Consider the following 20,391-nt stretch of genomic DNA (forward strand, 5'->3'; position numbering starts at 1 on the left):
AATTGATGTCTTTGTTGATAATGAATGTGGGTTGTATATGATGATATGGATTTATATGTATTGGGGGTTGATGGAATTGGTATTGTTGGAACTTTAGATGTGGAATGAAATATATGATATGTTATTTTGTTTGAAATTGAGTTATTTGATTGAGATTGGTCAAAATGGTGGATTGGTGGATTGTGAATATAATAAAAATGTTGAAAATATGAGTTGAGGAGGCTTGAGGTTGATTTTGGTAAGTTTTGGGTGGTTTTAAAAAGGTTTGAAATTGGTTTGTGTTAAAAATTTAGTTTTTGTTGGTTTTTATGAAAGTTATAATTTTGGTCTATTTTGACGAAGCATAACTTGGTCTCTGAATCCCCGATTTGTATCAAACTTATTTAGAAATAAAATTGGATCCGAGATGTTAATGCCGTTCAAAGAACGGGTGAAAAATAATTTAAAACAAAAAAGTTATGCCCGTCGAAAGTTTGGGGTTTGAAAATGTAATTCAGTAGCTTTTTAAACTTAGTAAAATTTTTGGTAAAACCTACTCCAACTCGCATGCATGGCTGATGTGCATGCCTCACTCACAATTTTTATTCTCTCTCGCGTGCGCCTGGCCGACGCGTACGCGTCGTTGTATTGATGCAGGTGCGTGGTATAAATTCCAGAGAGTTTTAATGGTAGCGTGCTGGTTTTGTGCGAGGAGCACAAAACGTATCCACGCGTACACGTGGCTGACGCGCACGCGTCCCCTACCTCTCCACTTTCCACGCGTGCGCATGGGCAACGCTTACGCGTCCCCCGCTTTTCTTTGCTTCCCATGCGTGCGCATGTGCGACGCGCACACGTGACCCCATTTTTAGCAAAAATTGATTTTTGAGTTTTTAAAACCGAATTTCAGACTTCTAAGCCTCCATCTTCATCTTTTAAGTCCTAAATTTTTATAGTGTGCCTAGTAATGAGAAGAAGCTAAGAAATGTGATAACTTGTTGATGAAGAAAGGCTTGGAGTAATGAATTGTGATTGAGGAAGTGCAGAAATGATGGTTTGAAAATGAATATGACGGGTGACCCCGAGTAGTAGACAGTGGCGTTGTCCACTTGCTCCGGGTATGGGATGGTGAAGGAGAATTATGATAAATGAGTTTAATTATGGAGTTTTGAATGAATGTATGTCTGTGATACCTAGGTAGTAGCAAGGGTCGTGGTTCGTCCCGCTTGCTCCGGGTCATTGTTGAGAATTGGTAATAATGAAAAGTGATTATGAATAAATGTATATTTGTAATACCTGGGTAGTAACAAGGGTCGTGGTTTGTCACGCTTGCTCTGGGTCATTGTTTGAGAATTGTAATAATGAAGAGTGATTATGAATGAATGTGGTAAATGAATAATGATGGAAAATGTTGAATGTGAGTACGCTTGTGTTTTCTCTCTGGTTGTAACAGTGACAGGGCACCGATACCCTCTAATGGTGACAAGGCACAGATACCCTCTAATGGTGACAGGGCACAAATTTTCTCTAATGGTAATAAGGCGCAACAGAAAGACTATGCCCGGGTTAGCTACCAGACACGTCGGGTTGGCTTGATAATTGACAGATGATATCATCAACCTTAGGGCAGGCATATCTCATTTGCATATGTTTGAATTGTTTGGGTTTGCCTATTTGCTTTGAATTGCTATATCAAATATCTTATGTTACCTGATTATGTGCTACTTGTTCTACTTGTACCTTATTGTGTATTACTTGCCTGTATTGCTTGTGTTTGTACAACTGAGAGGCCCCTCATGCTGGTGTCGGTTCACACTGAGGGTTGTTCTTGATGAGATGAGTTGATGACGAAATTGAATAATGATTATGATTATTGAATGAGATAATTTGAGCTCCCTGGGTTGACACATGAAGTGATTTCACTTGCTCCGGGTGAGGATATGAAGTATTGATATAGAATTGTTGAGACAAAATAACTGGTGATGGTTTGGCTTGTGATTCTGATTCTGATTTGTTGGATAGTTAGAAAGTTGGGAAGCATGAGGAAGAGGAATTTGATTTAGCATTTCATAATGGCAGTTGCCTATTTATGGATTGGTGAGAACATAGGATAGATATTTAGTGAAAAGAAGTTTAGGATGCTTAGTGAGTTTTTATTACAATGTATTGTATTTATTTGGCACTTTTACCGTACTGGAAACCCATGGGTTGGGGGTTCTGATTCCGTATATATCTCTTGTTTTTCAGATACAGGTCCAGGTGCTCAGAAGTGAGCAATGGTTCATCTGAGAGACGGTGAAGATCTTTATATTCTCTACTTTATATTTTGATTAGAATATCTCCACCTTTATTTTGAAAAGCTTATATTATATATTGAACTCTTTTGGACTTGCCTATAGAGGCTCTTATGTTTCTTTTGGGAGAGATTAGGAGATACTGTTGTCAACTGCTTTTATACTGTACCCTAGCCAACCTAAACTTTGCGGGTCACGACTAGTGGCTAATTATTTATGTTACCTATCTATATTTTGTCTTATCTTATTCTTCTTGATGGCATTATCTTTATATCGTCTCGGTTCACGCTTTACCTTCTTATTGTCAATACGTAAGTGTTACGATTTTCGCGATTTTATTTTTACTCTTTTCAGACTTCTCGAGTAATACTCCTTTCAACTATACTTATAAACTATGTATTAAAAATTCACCTTAAGAGTCGTACCACCTTATTATCATTGACTTATGACTCGAGTATAAGGATTTGAATATTAGGGTTTTACACAACCCAATTTCTCTTTTTGCAAGATAGAATTTTTACTAAGTTAATTTGTAAAAAGAATTATTTTAATAGTTTTATGGACCCAAATATTTTTAAATAGATTATGGTGGTATTTTTTTTTTAGAAGTAGTGTAGAAAATATTATTTTAGAATTGTTTAGTTTCTTTTATTAATTGTAATCAGCTTTTACAATTTTTATTAGGATTTATATTTTTCCGCAACCTTGAGAATAAGGTTGTTTTGAAGGATAGAGTAATGATAGAATTAATATTGGGCTAGCCCAATTAGAGAATTATATTATACTATCAATAGGAGTACGATGTAGTGAGAAATTCTATTTTTTCTCTTTAGCTCTAATTCTAGGAATTTCTCTTCTATTCTCTCTGATTTCCTATCTAATTTTCTATTTTTGGATACAAATTTATATCAGGTTATTACATGTGTTAGAGCCTAGAAGTATAAGATATTGCTTCCTCTTATTAGTTTAAATTTTTTAAAAAATAGTATCAGAATATAATATTAAAATTCCATATCTGAAAAACCTAAAATTCAAATCTTCATTTCAAAACATAAAAATTATACGAGATAAATAAAAAATATTTATACAAAAATTAATCAAACAAACTCAAAAGAGATTTTTATTTGAATAGGCATGTTAGAGTCCAAAGATATAATTATTTATATTAATTTTTTTTATCAACTTAAATTTTTTAAAAAAATAATACCATGATAATATGAATTGCATGAAATAAATATTATATTTTTTAAATTTTATATGTAGTTATGAAGATTTTTTTTATATTTTCTAATAATTATTTAAAAATTTAAAAAATATTCATACATCTCTGATTAATAATTTAGACTTTTAAGAATTAAAATGAATAGTTTATAATATGAAATTAATGCTTTTAAGAATATAACATGTAAAATTTTACGACTATAATAAGATTGAATAGTGCATAAAATATTTTTTTATGTATAAGTTCTAAGCATCAAAACACATTGTCAAAATATTTTACAAAACAAATCTTTAATGTCAAGAAACAGAACAATTTTAGCATGGTATAGATTTGATAGAGAAAATAAAATAATATGCAATTGGCTAAACACATTATCAAATAAAATATGTATTTTAAAAAAATACATGACTAGAGATTTAACATGGCATTAATTCATTGAATATAGTAATTATCTGTAACTCTCTCTTATTTTAATTTAAAAAAATTATGTCTTGTGTGCACAAGACAAAAACTCGAAAACTTATTTTCAATCGAGAAAATTTGAGAATTTTTAATGACAAAAGGTAATTGATAAGTGATGACTTTATAATAACTATGTCTTAGCAATTAATTATTAAAAGTTTAATATTTATTATTTTATTATAAAAAATAATTATTTAAAATAAGCATAAACGAATTTTTTTATTTTTATACTTCGAAAAAGTTAATAAAGATTCTTCAATTTTTTTATATTCATCAGTAGTTATTTCAATTCGTTTAACTATTATTTTTATATTTTTTTTTCTTCTTAGTTCCTTCACCAGAAATATGTTGAAAAACTGTTATGTCTCACATTATCTAAAATTGTTCTTATAATTATGAGACAATTTTTATCTCTTGAGCTAGATTTTAGGGTAAGTTAGGTCAACTTAATTTCTTATATAATTTTATCAACCTGATAGTCTTTATAAGTGGGAGACAACCTTAATTTTTTATATGGTATCAGAGCAAAAATTAAAAATTGTTATTCCTCAAATTTCAAGCTCATCCTGAGAGTGAGAGTAAGAGGAGCGTATTACCTTATCTAAAATTGAAAGCCTGATAGTCCTTTTAAGTACAAAATAACCCTTACCTTTTGAGCTAATTTTTGGATAAGTTAGGCCCACTTAATTTCTTATATGGTATAAAAAAAATGTTATTAGGCCACCTTCACACTATAACAAATTCAAGTCGTCCTCAAATTTTACGCTCGTCCTGAGCATGAGAGGGGTGTATTATACTGTCTAAAATTAAAAGTCCGATAGTCCTTATAAGTGTGAGACAACCCTACCTATTGAGCTAGCTTTTGGGTTAAGTTAGATCCACTTAATTTCTTATATGATATCAGAGCAAAAATTAAAAATTGTTCTTGGGTCACCCTCATACTACAACAAATTTAAGTCGTCCTCAAATTTCACGCTCATCTTGAGCACGAGATAGGTGTATTAAGTTCTACATTATCTAAAATTAAAAGCCTGATAGTCCTTATAAGTGTGAGACAACTTTTACCTCTATGAGCTAACGTTTATTTTGAGGTATTGGGACGTAGACTAGGAGACTCGGACTCAGTATCATATTTATTGGGACACAGGAAACTGAAATTTTTGGAGACAAAGATTGAAACTTTTATAATATTTTATACCTAAAATACTCTCATCACAATTAATTAATTTCAACTTTACTCTTTGTACAAATTAAATTATAGCTTCATTCTTATTTCGGTCTCTGTCTCTTACTTAACATCAAACATAATACTGAGACTTATTTCAGTCTTTATCTCTCAATCTCAGTCTCTCAATCTCTGTCTCTCTTCCAAACACTACCTAAGTGTGAGACAACCCTTACCTCTTGAACTGGTTTTCGAATTAAATTAAACCCACTTAATTTTTTATAAGAACAAAAATATTATAATTATTTTTTTTATATGTTTTGTGTTGTTTTATAAATCACATAATAAAATCTTTTCTTAGCTTTATTGTAAAAGCAATTTTTTTAGACATAATTATAAAATCAAGTTCTATAACATGAAATTGTAGATATATAAATCGTGTCAATTATACATAATTAAAACTAGGAAGATACATGAATGTATACTAAATAGAAGATAGTTAAAAAAATCGACATCACCAAATCACATTATATTAATTTTGATAATTAAATTTATCAATTTCTTTTAAAAATTAAAGATTAATAAATGAATAGTTTAATTGTACTTTGAACACTAAATTATATATTCAAATAAAGTAGTGCGATGAGATATAAATAATTTTTAAATTTTATACAATTAATTAATCTGTATAATAAAATATCTCAATTTGATTATTAAATTGGTAAAACTCGTCATTATGTATAAAAATTAATAAATAGTATAACTGTGTCAAAAGTTTACATATTAAAAGGAGAAAATTAAAATGAGAGCGAAAATAAAGTTTACACATAAATTAAATATTCTGCATTACCATGCATTTATATGTAACAAACAAAACAAACCATTTTACATACAAAGAAATAAAGAATTTTTTTACCAAAATAAATATTATTTTCATTTTTAAATCGTCCTCCTACAAACTTAAGTCAATGAATGATTTGAATCGTAGAAAATAAAAAGACGAATCACCTTTAGTCCTTTAGTAAATGGTGCTAAAATATGACTCTTGAATTTACAATAGTTATGTCTTCGTAATTAATAAAATATTATGAAAATTATTATTTATACACCAAATGTCATTGATACTCGTATAAAATGTTTGTTATTAATTAATAGTGTATTTAGATTATTTTTTAAATAATAAAATAAAAAAAGAAATGTTTAATTATTAAAAAAATATTAATAATAAAATATTATTTATTATAAAAATGTAGATGTAATATAATTAGATTATTATTTTATCATTGAAAGTGAGAAATAAGGAAGCAAGACGTCTCGATCTGATGTGGATGAGTAACAATTAAGATGTGTATGAAGGAACATCTCAACCAAATGGTGGAACTCATGTGAAAAGGAAATAATAATTTATTTACCAATCTCGCTAGGTAATCAAGAGGGTCCAGCCAACTCCTGCCAACACCTATTGGACTAGATCCCAAAGCCCAACGTATCAAAGACTCATATCTCAAATTATCACAATTTACCCTAATCACTAATTACCATTTGCCTATTAACCTAACTCTTTCACCGCCGCCGTCTACCTAGTCTTCCTCTCAACCCCGTCGCTAACCCTCCCTCAATGGTGGTGTGACACATCGAAGCACCATCGTCTCACGCTGCCCCTTCTTCCTGACCAGCCCTAGTGAACGTCCCCAACTTGTGTCGCGGGACAGGATCACACCGCCTACAACCTGCAAGTCCTCCACGACAAGCCTAGACGCTTTCATCGCCGGTCCGGATCGCGTTACAACCTAGCTGCCATGAGGTCATCATCTACAAAAATTCATTGGGTCGCATCGCCCTCTCCATCTTTCCACCGATTCGCGCTGACTCCAACACTTCCTTCAAGAATCTCTTTCTCGTCCACCGGCATTGCTACTCTAACAGGTTAGTAGAATTTTATGATTTTAGTAATTAGATGATATTACTGATCTGTTTAAAGTTCATATAATAGGTTTAGATATTTATATAAGATGCTTTTTGTGTTACTGGATGTTACTTTTATGTAATGTTAGACATTTTTATTATATGAATCGTACTGAATTTTCTATGATACTGGTTCGTTATGCTTTGCTGGAAGGCTCTTGCATACGTTAGTAATTATTTTTTTCTTAGTGAATTCGCAATTACATGATAAAAACAGAATTATAATGTCGTTTGTTTTCTTTTTCCCAGATTAAAATTGGGTTTGAATGCGGTCAATTTAAATTTGAAGCATTAAGATAGTGTATGGAGTAAATTTCCAGAGTTTGGGAGAAAAAATAACTAGTTGTTAACCCCACAACTAAGAGTGATTTTTTGGAGTTCTGAATAAAAAAAATAGTTGTAATCTGTATAACTAAGTAATTTTTTGAATGTGTCTTCAATGGATGTTCTTTGATTTTGTTGAATTAATGGATGTTTATTTGATTTTAACTATTCAATGTTTCTTATCAAGTAAATTGGATGTTAATTTTTCATATGGTTTGGGATTTTTGAAAAAAAATTAGTTGTAAGCTAGCTTAATTTTTCTTGAATTGAAATTGGATTTGAATTTAGTCATTTAAAGTGGTAGCATTAGGAGAGTAAATTTGTAGCTGCTTTTAGTTTTTAGTTCCTTTTTTCTTTAATTTTTCATATTTGCAGGAAGGTGTTTTGTATGTTTTGTAATTTTTTATGTTTTTTGTGTTTCTTTTTTATAAAATTGGAGGTTTTGTTTTACCGAAATTGGATTTATTTGGGGGATGGTGTTATTGTTTTGATGTCTTTTTTAGTGTCGGATGTGTCTTTAATGGATGAGTTTTTTGTTTAAAACTTGCTTGGATGTGTCTTCTATTGGATGTGTTTTTAATGGATGTGTCTTCTGTTTAGAATTTCGATGTTATTTTTCGAGACTTGTGGACTTTTGTTTTCTGTTGGACTTATTGGTGCATGTCTCTATTGAAACTCTTGTTAGCATTTTTTTCTAGTGTGGATGTGTCTTCTCAATTAGGGCATTGATGTGTCTTTCTGCTTTTGTTAATGCTTGAATGTGTCTTTTGTTATAAGAGAGAAAAATTGCGACTGCTTGCACTAGGTATGAGAAGTTGGAAGCGAAGATGAAGGAAGCTACGACTAACTTGGTCTCTCAAATAGGTCAGAATAAAGAACTGAACCTCCATCTCATGGAGCCTCATCAAGAGGTTGCTAGTAGGAAAAGTGCATTGACCTAGTTGATAACACTTATTGATGCTAAGCTTAAACAAAAAATTTAACTTTTGTTTTTATGAATATGTTTATTTTGGTTAAACCATGATGATCACCTTTGGGAGTTTGGGTGGTTTAATTAGATATTCATCAAAACTTTCTAAGTTTATATGAATGTGCACATGATTTTTTCAAGCCACTTAATTTCTTTGTAGACATATTAACATGAATATAAGTTCAATTGTTGTTACATCTATTTGGTTATAGTAATCATATAACTATAAATTTATAATCATGTTGAGATGCAATGAAAAGAATTATAATATTCATTAAGCTCATCCATACTAATTTGCATCACTGTGGAATCAAAGATTCATCATGACCAAAAGGTTTACAAGAACTTTATATTTTGTTAGAGGGGGTGAAGCTACATCGGTTAGAAAGCTACATCGATTAGGATTAATCAAGCATATGTCATATGTATATGCTCACAAAAATGAACACAAACACCACAATTCTATAAGTCGCAGCATCATAGTGAAATGAAAAATTAAAAGGTTAATGATACTAAATCTATTATTGAATTTTTGCCTGGGCAAAAGAAGCCATAAGAAATATCTCCCAAAATCAACAAAACAAGAATAATCTTCATTAGCAATAAACAGAAAACAAAACCCCCAAAATTAACAAACAATCTAAATTACAAATTGTTACCAACAACAACAAAAAATCATGAATTTCGACATAGATCCACCGTCTTTCGTCCTCATCATCATAGTTTATAACAGAAACAAACACAAACTGGAACAACCGAAAGGAGCACATGTCTTATAGAGCACAGGTCTTACATCTGTTTGCTTAGAGAGCTGCTACACAAGCAGAAAAATAGCATCTAGTAGCTGATGAAAATACCAAATGCAGATAAGATCTTTGCACCTGTGTGTCATATGATAACTATAGCATCATCAATAAAAATTAAATAAAAAACAATAGAAACATAGTATCAAACCAAAAAAACAATGAAAACTATAACATCATAAAGAAAGATTAAATGGATTACAATAACAAATAAAAACTTTTTGTATAATGGATTGTGAATTTGTTCACCCTATCAGAATTAACATAATGAATTATTGTTATGTTACTTTGATTAAACACTGGCACACAACTTTTCTTGTTTATATAGGTTTCTGCTAGAACATGTTATAATACATGAAATCCAACAAGGTAATAAGTGATTTGAACTCTGAAGCAAGTTACTAACAAGTGCAGTTTATTAAATGAACAATGATGAAGAAAAGGAAGGATAAAGAAGCTTGATCTCATTATTACAGATCTGACTCTCCAGCACCAAAGTAAGAAATCTGGCATTTCACATTTCCAAGCTAAATCAGCTTTACAACATCAATGATTCTTACTAATCATAACTAATTATCTGAACACACATTGTCCTTCCAATCACCAAAGACAACACAAATGATTAAACATGTATTTTCATATCACAAAGCTAAAAACATCCATCATGAATAATCATAGAAAGTTGCATAATAATGAAAATAGCATATTGTCATTTATCAGCAGAAAACCTAACTAAGCAAACATGAAAATACCTAAACTAACCTCTACTCAGATCAATCTATCAAACTCAGCATCCTGCTGAAGTAACTCTTGATCAATATCGTCGATAATGAGTGAAGACACAGTTCCATGTTCCTTTACCCCTTTTTTCCCCTTCTCCAAACATTAAACCCATTGCAAATGGGCACAGCCATAAGCCAAAGCAAGCCCAACAATAACTACTATAAAAATAACTCGAAATTGCAGACCCAACAAAATGTAATGAAATCTCAAAATTCAAAATAGAAGCTTTGAAGCCTAGGTGATACAAAGTTTCTTGCTTTTCTTTTGCAAGTAGTGAAAGTAAGAAGAGGGAGAAAATTGAAAGGAAAAAAAAAGACCATTCCTTCCGAAGGGGCTCGCAGCAAGAGAATTCTCTGTTGCGGTGGTCCTACGGATGAGGAAACAGCGCATGCAGAATGCGCGTTACGGCGACGGTAATTGGTTGCGGAGGGCACTGGCACTACGCAGAAGATCGTTGGGGAGGAGGTCGCGGCGGCGCAAACGCGGGATTGGCCTTGGGGATGCGAGCGGCATTACGGGATGCTTTTCAGGCAGAGATGTGAACTCAGCGATGTGGGCAGTAATGCACACAGTGATTCAACAGTCTAAGGGAAAGGGTGGATTGCGATCATGGAGGCAAGGGTGGAGCTTCTCGTAGACGCTCAATGGGAAAAGGGGGAAGACGTCGTATTGGAGTGGGAGACACGGTTACAAGAATCCTAATTTTTTAAAGAGTAAAGGACAAATAGGTCCGTGACCTTTTTTTCGCGGACATTTTTGTCCTCAAGGAACGGAAAATACATTCATGTCCCTGACCCCTGTAAAACGTGGATATTTTAGTCCTTCTGTTGAATTCAGGCCGTTAGACCCAACGGAAAACTCTGGCCTGGCAAAGGTGGCACTGACCTGTCCGTTACGGAATCCACATGGCAGTGAACTTTTGGAAACTAGACATATAAATCCCCAGACACGAAAATGATGCCGTTTCGTTACGTCTCCCAATCTTTCAAAATTTTCTACCCTAATCCCTCGTCTGCACAGAAACGGCGAAGTGGGTGTTGTGGGGAGTGAACGAAGAAAGGAAATTCTTCGTGCCATGGCATCTGAAGGAGTATCATCAAGCTGGAGAAGAAGTGGAGGTGGGGGAAGAGAACCCTAGTTTGATGCGAAAAAATGGTCATGTTTTGATTCTGGGGTGGCTCCGATTGTCGGAAAGTTAAGATCTTTGGTGTTGAATCGTGGTGGGATTGTTTCTCCTCAATTATGTGTAGATCTAGAGCTACAATGGCTTGGAACATGTTCAAGTTCTGCACCACCCTCAGAGGCTTGGGTTTGATCATGATACTTTTGGTTCTTGGAGTTGTTGGTGTTACTTATTATGCTTTTGTTTTGACCAATTACGGTCCTGTGTTGTCTGTTGGAGGCCTTAATTGTCTTCTTGCCATCGTAGTGTTGATCTTGTTTCATGGTTTGGTAAACTTCAATTCCTGAATTTCACATCTTTTGTTCTTTTTTGCCTTCAAAATTGTGTTTGTTTCAATTTAAGCTAAAGCTCATTGAAAATGTGAGCTTTTTTTAGCTCAGGATGAGATGTTTGCTAATTTAATTTTGGAACTCGATTTGTTATGACTCACAATTAGCAAATGGTTGTCACTTAGGAATCGATATGTTGGTACAGTAAATGACGTAGACTATGTTGTTTGGTAAATGAAACTGAAAACTTGAGTTTCTGGGTAGTTAATTGTGTTGGTGCTCTAAATTACAAGTATTTCCTCATTTTCTTGGTATGGTGCCTTAACTAGAGTTATTTATTATCTTGTTATCTAGCTATTGCTTCTGGCTTGTTAGGATGGTGTTTTGATATCTTAAGACTTTCATAAACTGTGCTAACGTAGAACATAGAAACACACACTATATTTTGACCTCCTTTATTACTTTGAAATTTTCTTTTCTATTGCATAACATTGAAATCTGAAACAGATAAAAGTTTTGGCTATTAAAGTTGGATTGTTGCTCTTATTCCGAACTGTCATAGGGGATATTCATGCACAATAATGTTAGACTGATGTGGATAAAAGTTTTGGCTATTAAAGTTAAATTGTTATATTTTATTAATATATGTCCTGTATCTCCTTCATAATTTCTATTGAGTTTCAAACTAGTTTTGACGCGTTATTATGAATTCTTGAAACCCTTTGTAGTGGTTTTATCTAAGTCTCCTTCATTGAGGGTTGTTTTCATCGTATCATAGTTGCTGTTATAATGTTCTTTTTTCAGGTATGAATCCTGCTTGGCCAGTTTTGTGAAATTGTAATTTGCCATCAGCCAATCAACTGGATTTGTTCCCAGAATCGGTTGGTTCAATGCCGACCAATCGTTCTTTTTTTCTTTTACCTCACAAATCAATTGTTTGTGTAAGAAAATAAATTTTTATTTTCGCTTTCAACCAATTGATCTGTGCAGACGAGGAATTAGGGCAGAAAAATTTAAAAGATTAGGGGAGGTAACAAAATGGCATCGTTTTTGTGTCTGGGGACTTATATGTCCAGTTTTCAAAAACTCACTGCCACGTGGACTCTGTAACGGGCGGGTCAGCACCACCTTTGCCAGGTCAGAGTTTTCCATCAGGTCCAACGGCCTGAATTCAATGGAAGGACTAAAATGTCCACGTTTTATAGGGGTCAGGGACATGAATGTATTTTCCATTCCTTGAGGACGAAAATGTCTGCGAATAAAAGGTCAGGGACCTATTTGTCCTTTATTCTTTTTTAAATTTGGATTAATTAGTTATTATTCAATTATTAAATTTTAAAAAATATAAAAAAATATTTATTAACTGAAATTGTTTAAAAAGCTGGCTGTTTAAGTTGTCTACCTATATTTTTTCTAATTTTATTGTTATTTCTAAAAGGCATATTTAAGTGAATCACTTCGTTTATTGCCGCTCCATTTGATTTTATCCTATTTACTCTATTTTAAGAATAAACTTACATCTACTTTTTTTTCTATCTAAGTTCGGTTGTTTGTCGTAACTTTAAATTTATCTTATTAGCTAAGAATTATTTCATTTATTTACGAGCTAAGTCCAAAATAATCTCTGAAATTAACCGCTTTCAATTAAATAAAGCCTTAAAATTCTAATTACATCGTAAACACTATTATTTAGATTTTTTTTATTAGTTTAATGTTGATGGTAATTAATTTTTATTTTTCTATTTTTTCATTTTCATTGAAAATTATCAAAATGAGAAGAACCAATTTTTCTCTCTCTCTTCTGATTCGTCAAACCATTAACATCACAGCTTGAATAGCTTAGAACATGAAATTTTCTTCATGGTGCAATAAGCATGGAGAGCAACCAAGTTGTGAATCGAATTAAAAAGTTGTAAATTGCCAATAGTTGCCAATGACGTCATTTTCTTTCTTTCCCTTATTTTTCCTTCGACATTTTCTTTTCCCCTTTCTTACCTCTTTCGTCAAACTCATCCAATAGAGTTTGATGAGAGGCTATTTCGTAAGATTTTTTCTTGGTGAACATAGTTGTTCCGATCTCACACACCATTGCACCTATTACCACACCACACACTAACAATGCACCTGCATCACAAAACTACAACATCACACATAACTGTATCACTAGAAAATTTGAAAGATTCAAGAAACCACCTACTTATTTAAGGGGCTATCATTGTATGATAACCCACGCAACTCACTCTAGCAACGTTGCCAACTCTAGCTCTTTATATCATATCTCACAACACTTTTCATATGATAAACTAACTCCAAAATATAAGTCCCTTTCTCTAGTCATCACCTCACATCTGGAACCTAGTACTTATGAAGAAGCGATTGTACATGAATATTGGAGAAAGGCAACACAAGCTGAATTGACAGCACTAGATCAGAACAGAACTTAGTGTCTCACTGAACTTCCAAAACGGCAAGAAGGCTGTGGGTTGCAAATGGATTTTTCGAGTAAAATTCAATCCCGATACCACCATAGAAAGGCAGAAAACAAGGTTAGTTGCAAAAAGATTCACTCAAGTGCAAGGAGTGAATTATGGTGATACTTTTAGTCCACTTGTCAAAATGACTATTCAACAAGTAATGTTAGCATTAGCAGCGACAAAGAAATGACATTTGAAACAGCTGGACATCAATACTGTCTTCCTTCACGGAAATTTGGACAAAAAAATTTATATGAAGATACCAACCGATTTGGCTATGTCACAACCAGGTTTGGTTTGTAAATTGCAAAAGTCTCTATTTGGGCTTAAGCACTCTTATTGATGCTGGTTATAAGCAGTTTTTTTATGATCAATCCCTCCTCATCAAGAAACAATCTGAAAGCTTCACTGTCATTCTAGTATATGTTGATGACTTAGTTTTAACCGGGAATGACATTGGGGAAATCAATTCCATCAAGCAAATTTTCGATGACAAATTCAAATTAAAGGATCTTGGTGATATCAAGTACTTCTTGAGAATGGAAGTAGCACGCTCCAGTTATGGAATTCACATTTATCAGCGGAAGTATGTGACCTTTTCAAAGATTTTGGTTATCTAGATTGCAAGTCTATCTCCATTCCATTTGATTATAGTCAGAAACTCTCGAAAGAGTCAGGTACCATTTTAAGGACAACACTACTTATAGACAGCTCGTCAATTGACTCCTTTACCTCACAAACATTAGACCCGATGGCATATTTGAGCCAATTTTTGGACTGTGCAACTATTTCTCACCTACAGGCGACTTTTCGCGTACTCTGATATTTAAAAGGCGGATATTCTTCTCCTCTACTTCTAATCTGCATCTCACAGGATTTGTCGATGCTTACTAATCTACTTGTGTCGATACTCGTCGCTCCATTTCCGGTTATTGCTTCATGCTTGGGAACTCTCTCGTTAGCTGGAAAAGTGAGAAACAAACCACAGTTGCCAAGTCCTCTGCAGAAGTGAATATAGGTCTCTTGCTATTACCACTTGTGAAACTAGTTGGTTATCTTTCTGAATGGATTTCATTAGTTTGCCACTTCAAAAATCTATCACTCTATTCTATGAAAATCAGTCAACCATTCATATTGCCAATAATCCCATCTTTCATGACCAAACACATTGAGGTGGACTGCCACATTGTTTTTGAAAAATATTTGTATGATCTCATTCATCTTATGCCAATTCGTCCCAAAGACCAACTTGTTGATCTTCTTACCAAAGCTCTGTCACCGGGTCCTTTTCTTACTTTTCAAGTTAGGATTGTTAGATTTATACAATTTTAGGTTGCACGAGGATATTACCTAGATTATTTTTTTATTAAATTAATATTGATAGTAATTAATTATAGTAGGAATATATAAGGAGTACATAAAATTTTTTATTTTTCTGTTTTTTTATTTTCATTGAAAATTATCAAAATGAGAAGAACCAATTCTTTTCCCTCTCTCCACTTTTACTCTTCCTCTCTCTCTTCTGGTTCGTCAAACTATTAACATCACAGCTTACTTAGGACATAAAACTTTTTTCAAACACCTTCAAAATTAAAAAAATTATATACCATATTAATCCCTCACTCTCTTTCTATAGTGTCTTTCTATCGTGTTAATCTCCGTGACTTAAAACATTTCTTTTACGCTAAACTAGACAAAATATCACTTTAGTTTTAACGTTAAATATTTGATAAAACATCGTTTAACCTTAACTGTTATACAATTTAATTGATGTAATTTAACCATTACTATTATAAATGCTTTGCTTGCGATTGTGACTATATAGCATGTTAATCTCATGAAAAATAGTCATACATGATGTAAATATTTATGCATTATCTTTTTTTCTAACAAAAATTATTATAAAATATATATTATATAGTATATAAATCTAAAAATTTTAAATATTATAAAGTTAAAAGAAATTTAATTTAAATTAATAATTATTTCAATATCATTAAGAATTTTTAAACCGTTAATATTTATATTATTTATATACTTAGAGGTTAATATTTTTCATACCTTGGCCCAGCACAAAAGTCAGGCCCAATAATGATAAGAGGTCTGACCCAAAGGGGAGGTCTTTACCATATGCCCGACCTCTTTAAAGAGGTAAAGAGGTCGAATACCGCAAAAGAGCCTAACTCTACTTGCTCAAATAAGTAACTGCCTCCACAAATCTCTTCAACTATCTCTCTCTTCCTTTAAAGATAGATCATAACAAATTCTTAAGATAAAAGGAACAACTATACATCAATAAAGGTGGAACATCTCCAACAAAAGTGATTATCAACTCTACTATAAAAACTATAATACCCCTCTGGTATACATATGTTCTAATCTACTAAAAATCTGTCTAAAACCCTTGCTAACTTAAGCATCAGAGTCTTTTGCAGATACCACCCCCACCTCCTCATGAGAAACTTGAACGGCAACACCTCGCTATAAGAACAAGTCAGACGCTGCCTCAAAGAATCTGGGCCTCACGCTCAGGCTCAAACCAATGTTTCAGATAACCCTCAAAACAATATGGGCAAAAAACCCTAATAAGCCACATCAAGAAGGGTGTAACGTAAATACGCCAAACTGAAAATCGTTTCAGCAATAAGCTAGACGCTATTTTTATGTAATTTGAACCAGGGTGGTTCGAACTACAAACGTGAGTAAATCGAACCAGGAAGGTTCGAATTAGGGGAGAGGAACGAATGTAATTCGAACCAAGGTGGTTCGAACTCCATCCCCATGTAATTCGAACTAGGCTAGTTCGAACTATAGGCAAGTGTGCAACGTATGTAATTCGAACCAAGCTGGTTCGAATTACCCTTGGCGTGCTCCTTCATAAATCGAACCAAGGTTGTTCGAATTAGGGGTGATTCGGCTATATAAGGAGTTCGAATCACCCTCATTCGAACTATTATTCCTCCCCCCTACCCCACAAAATCTCAGAGAAAACGACCCAGATTCTCTCTGAGGAAGACCTGAACGGAATACTCTGCTGATGGGAGACGATCCAGCACGGTTATATCGCTTAGACGGAGTGGCTCATATAGCCGGGGTCATCAACAAAGAGGTTAGTACGAAAATATTTTTGATTCTAGCGGTATTTGTGCCTTAGTGGTTTTGCATGTGGGTTAGACGGTGGTTTATGTTAGTGGTTTATGTAGGTGGTTTATGTGAGGGGATTATGTTGGTGGTTTATGTTAGTAGTTTAAGTTAGCGGTTTAAGTTAGTGGTTTATGTTAGTGGTTTAGGTTTGTGGTTTAGGGTAGTGGTTTATGTTAGTGGTTTAAGTTAGTGATTTCTGTTAGTGGTTTATGTTGGTGGTTTATGTTAGCGGTTTTTACGAGTGGTTTATGCAAGCGGTTTATGTTAGTGGTTTAGGGTAGGTGGTTTTCGTTAGTGGTTTTATGTTGGTGATTTGTTTGACTTGTTTGATGGTAGTTGTTTTACGCTAGCTCTTTTATGTAAACCGGTTTAGTTAAGCTGTTTCTTGTTAGTGGATCTTCTTAAGCTGGTTTATGTTAGCGGTTTAGTTGTGCGGTCTATGGGTTTGTTTTCCAGTTGCTTATCTTTCATGTAATGTTATGCGGTTTTATTTAGCAGAATGGTTTGTTGATGATTTATCGTGCTGCTTACGGTTGTGGTTGGTTTTTAAGCTGGTTCTAACTATGCGGTTCATTTCATGCGCAGCCCCAGCGATGCATTAGGAGCATGCGGCGGCAGCAGGGCATGCGACTTGATGACAGATACGTTCCGTACTTGCAGATGGCAGGTCTATACCATCTTGCAAGGCTGAACGACCGATGGTTCCGGCTAGACGAGGCCCTTGTCAGTGCATTCGTGGAGCGATGGCGTCCCGAGACGCACATATTTCATATGCCGTTCGGAGAGTGCACGATCACACTCCAGGACGTGGCATACCAGCTGGGTTTGCCAGTGGACGGCCGTTACGTGAGCGGGTGCCTGTCAGAGTTCCATATATACATCGAGGGTGGCCGTCCAGCCTAGGTCTGGTTCCAGGAGTTGCTCGGAGTTATACCTCCTCCCAGTCAGGTTCAGAAGTACGCAGTGAACTGCAGCTGGTTTCAGGAGACTTTCGGTGAGTGCCCTGAGGACGCAGACCGGGCTGCGGGGTCACGTGCTGTCGAAGGTGCGAGAGAAAGAATGTCCAGGACTCCGCATTCTCACCCTCTACTAGTGCGAATGCGACAGGTAGAATATTGGAGTTCCCGTCCTGTGCAATCGCGATGAGCAACGTTCCCCCATACTTCCCATACAGATGTGTGCCGTCAATGCTGACTAGCGGCTTGCAATGACAGAATGCCTCGATGCACGGCGGGAAAGTCCAGAAAAGTCTGTGGAAGTACGCTTGAGACTCGTCCACCTGTCCTCCAACTCGAACCGGGCTCGTCTTAAGGACCGCAACACTACCAGGCATCGTCAGCTGGACACCCAACACCCACCTAGGTATGTCGTTGTATGACTCATCCTAGTTACCGTAGATGAGGGCAATAGCCTTCTGCTTTGCCATCCAAACCCTCCGGTAAGTCAATCTAAAACCAAAGTGCGCTGTCGTGGCATTCAGAAGTACCTTTATGCTCACGGATGCGTCAGCCCTAACTATTGGCATAATGAACGCCGAAATCACATGATAATCCAAACTCCTGTGGTCACTCGAGATGGATGTGGCCAGGCAAGTGTGAGGTCCATTGTACCATTTGACCTCCCAAATGCCCTTGCGCTTCCGGAGACTCAGTCGAATCAACCATGTGCACCCATTCCCAAACTCGGAACACTTGCCCACATACCGGCGGTGATCGGAGTCCACCACCTTGTACTGTACCCCTCGCCAGATGCTGTAAGTCTTCACACTTAACAAGGCCTCATCTTTATCCTGGAATTGCTGACCAACCTGGAACTCTGTCAGACCAGCAGTCCCTTCCGCATCTCTAGCTCCGAATCCAACAGCGTGCCCTAAAACCCCCTCATGCCTCATGGCGTCCAGGTCCAACGAGGAAAAATGTGGTGGATACTACTATGTGCCAGAGCTAGAACCACCGCCCGCCAATGCAGGCCCAGTCACTCCAACCTCGTCGCCGCTGTCATCCTTAATCGTATCCGGCTCGACGTCGTCCTCCTCTGCACCACCCAAGACTCCGTCTCCGACGCCAACCGGTGGAACGCCCTGTAAGGCGTTCGGCAAAATATCAAAGGATCCTACCTCGTCGCCTACGCCGTCATTCAGATCAACAGCAAAAGACGGGGAGGCGATAAGTTGGACCGCTGGCTCGTACACTGGGACGGAGGAAGAAGCCACGGCAGCCCTGGAACTGGAACCAGCTGCCGTGGCTACATTGGTGGTATTCCGGTTCGAACCCCCTGAGCTGGATACCACATCAACTAGCTTTGCCAGGAATTCTGGTGTCCTCACCTCCGGAAACTGCCTCCGACAAAGAAACATGACTTGCAGGTCCTCATCACTACCAATCGTGAGACCATCATACTTCACCGTATCGTGCAGGATCGTGACTGGAATGCGATAGAAAAACTTCTTAACCCGCTTCGCACCTTCCAGGCCAAGTTTCATCAGCACAGATCTAACAAGGTCATCATACCTTGTCGTTGGATTCACGACAATACAGAGAGGATCCTTATCAGTGAACTTCACTCCGGAACGAGTTATTCTCTTAATGGATCCTCTGTGGTGAACCAGAACAACAAAACTCTCCTCACTAGCCATCTTACTCCATCTAATGAGACCAACTCACGTTTAGAACGGTTATATAGAGGTCTCTCTCCCACTAATTCGAACCAGCCTGGTTCGAACTAAGGTTTGTGTAATTCGAACCAGCCCAGTTCGAATTACTAAGGCCAGACTCTCTCTCTATAATTCGAACCTCCCTAGTTCGAATTATGTGCACTCAAGGTTCGAACCGACCTGGTTCGATTTATGAAGAAAATTCAGGTTGTAATTCGAACTGCCCCGGTTCGAATTACTCTCATTTACAGTTCGAACCATATCGGTTCGAATTATATATATACAAGATCCTGCGCATTATTGAAACGATTTTCAGTTTGGCTTATATACGTCAATTTGAGATGGCATTGGCTTATACTGATTTTTTGCCCAAACAATATCATTATGCACTTATTTGTTTGAGTTACAACTATATAAAAAATTAAATATTTTGTAAACAAGGGAAAAATTAATATTTACCAATATTAAAGATTTTGTCAACAAAAAATTGAACGCCATGTAAAACATAATCTGCTCATCAGTGTGCTCCCAAGTGATTATAGTATTGCATTAAAATGTCTCAAACAGGAATTTGTTTAGTTGCGGTGGAAATGGCCTGTAACTTAAAAACACTCCTTAAAGAAATTATATGAACACTCCATAAACCAAAAGAATATATCATAATAAAACTTTTATGCTAAGTTGCTTTATGACATTTGGAT

The 20,391-nt window shown here is 35.3% G+C and overlaps 2 long non-coding RNA genes across 2 annotated transcripts; one reads left to right on the forward strand and one right to left on the reverse strand.

Moving 5' to 3' along the window:
- Positions 1-6,507: 6,507 nt before the first annotated feature.
- On the forward strand, positions 6,508-8,580 carry LOC112716078 (uncharacterized). The gene is made up of 2 exons (XR_003160148.3): positions 6,508-7,048; positions 8,189-8,580. It is a non-coding gene; the product is annotated as an uncharacterized lncRNA (long non-coding RNA).
- Positions 8,581-8,869: 289 nt separating this feature from the next.
- Positions 8,870-10,652, reverse strand: LOC112716079 (uncharacterized). Its single transcript, XR_003160150.2, has 2 exons — positions 9,947-10,652; positions 8,870-9,262 (listed from the first exon to the last, which is right to left on the reverse strand). It is a non-coding gene; the product is annotated as an uncharacterized lncRNA (long non-coding RNA).
- Between the last annotated feature and the right edge of the window lie 9,739 nt (positions 10,653-20,391).

This window comes from Arachis hypogaea, chromosome 10, assembly GCF_003086295.3.
Source record: "Arachis hypogaea cultivar Tifrunner chromosome 10, arahy.Tifrunner.gnm2.J5K5, whole genome shotgun sequence".
NCBI classification, from domain to species: Eukaryota; Viridiplantae; Streptophyta; class Magnoliopsida; order Fabales; family Fabaceae; genus Arachis; species Arachis hypogaea.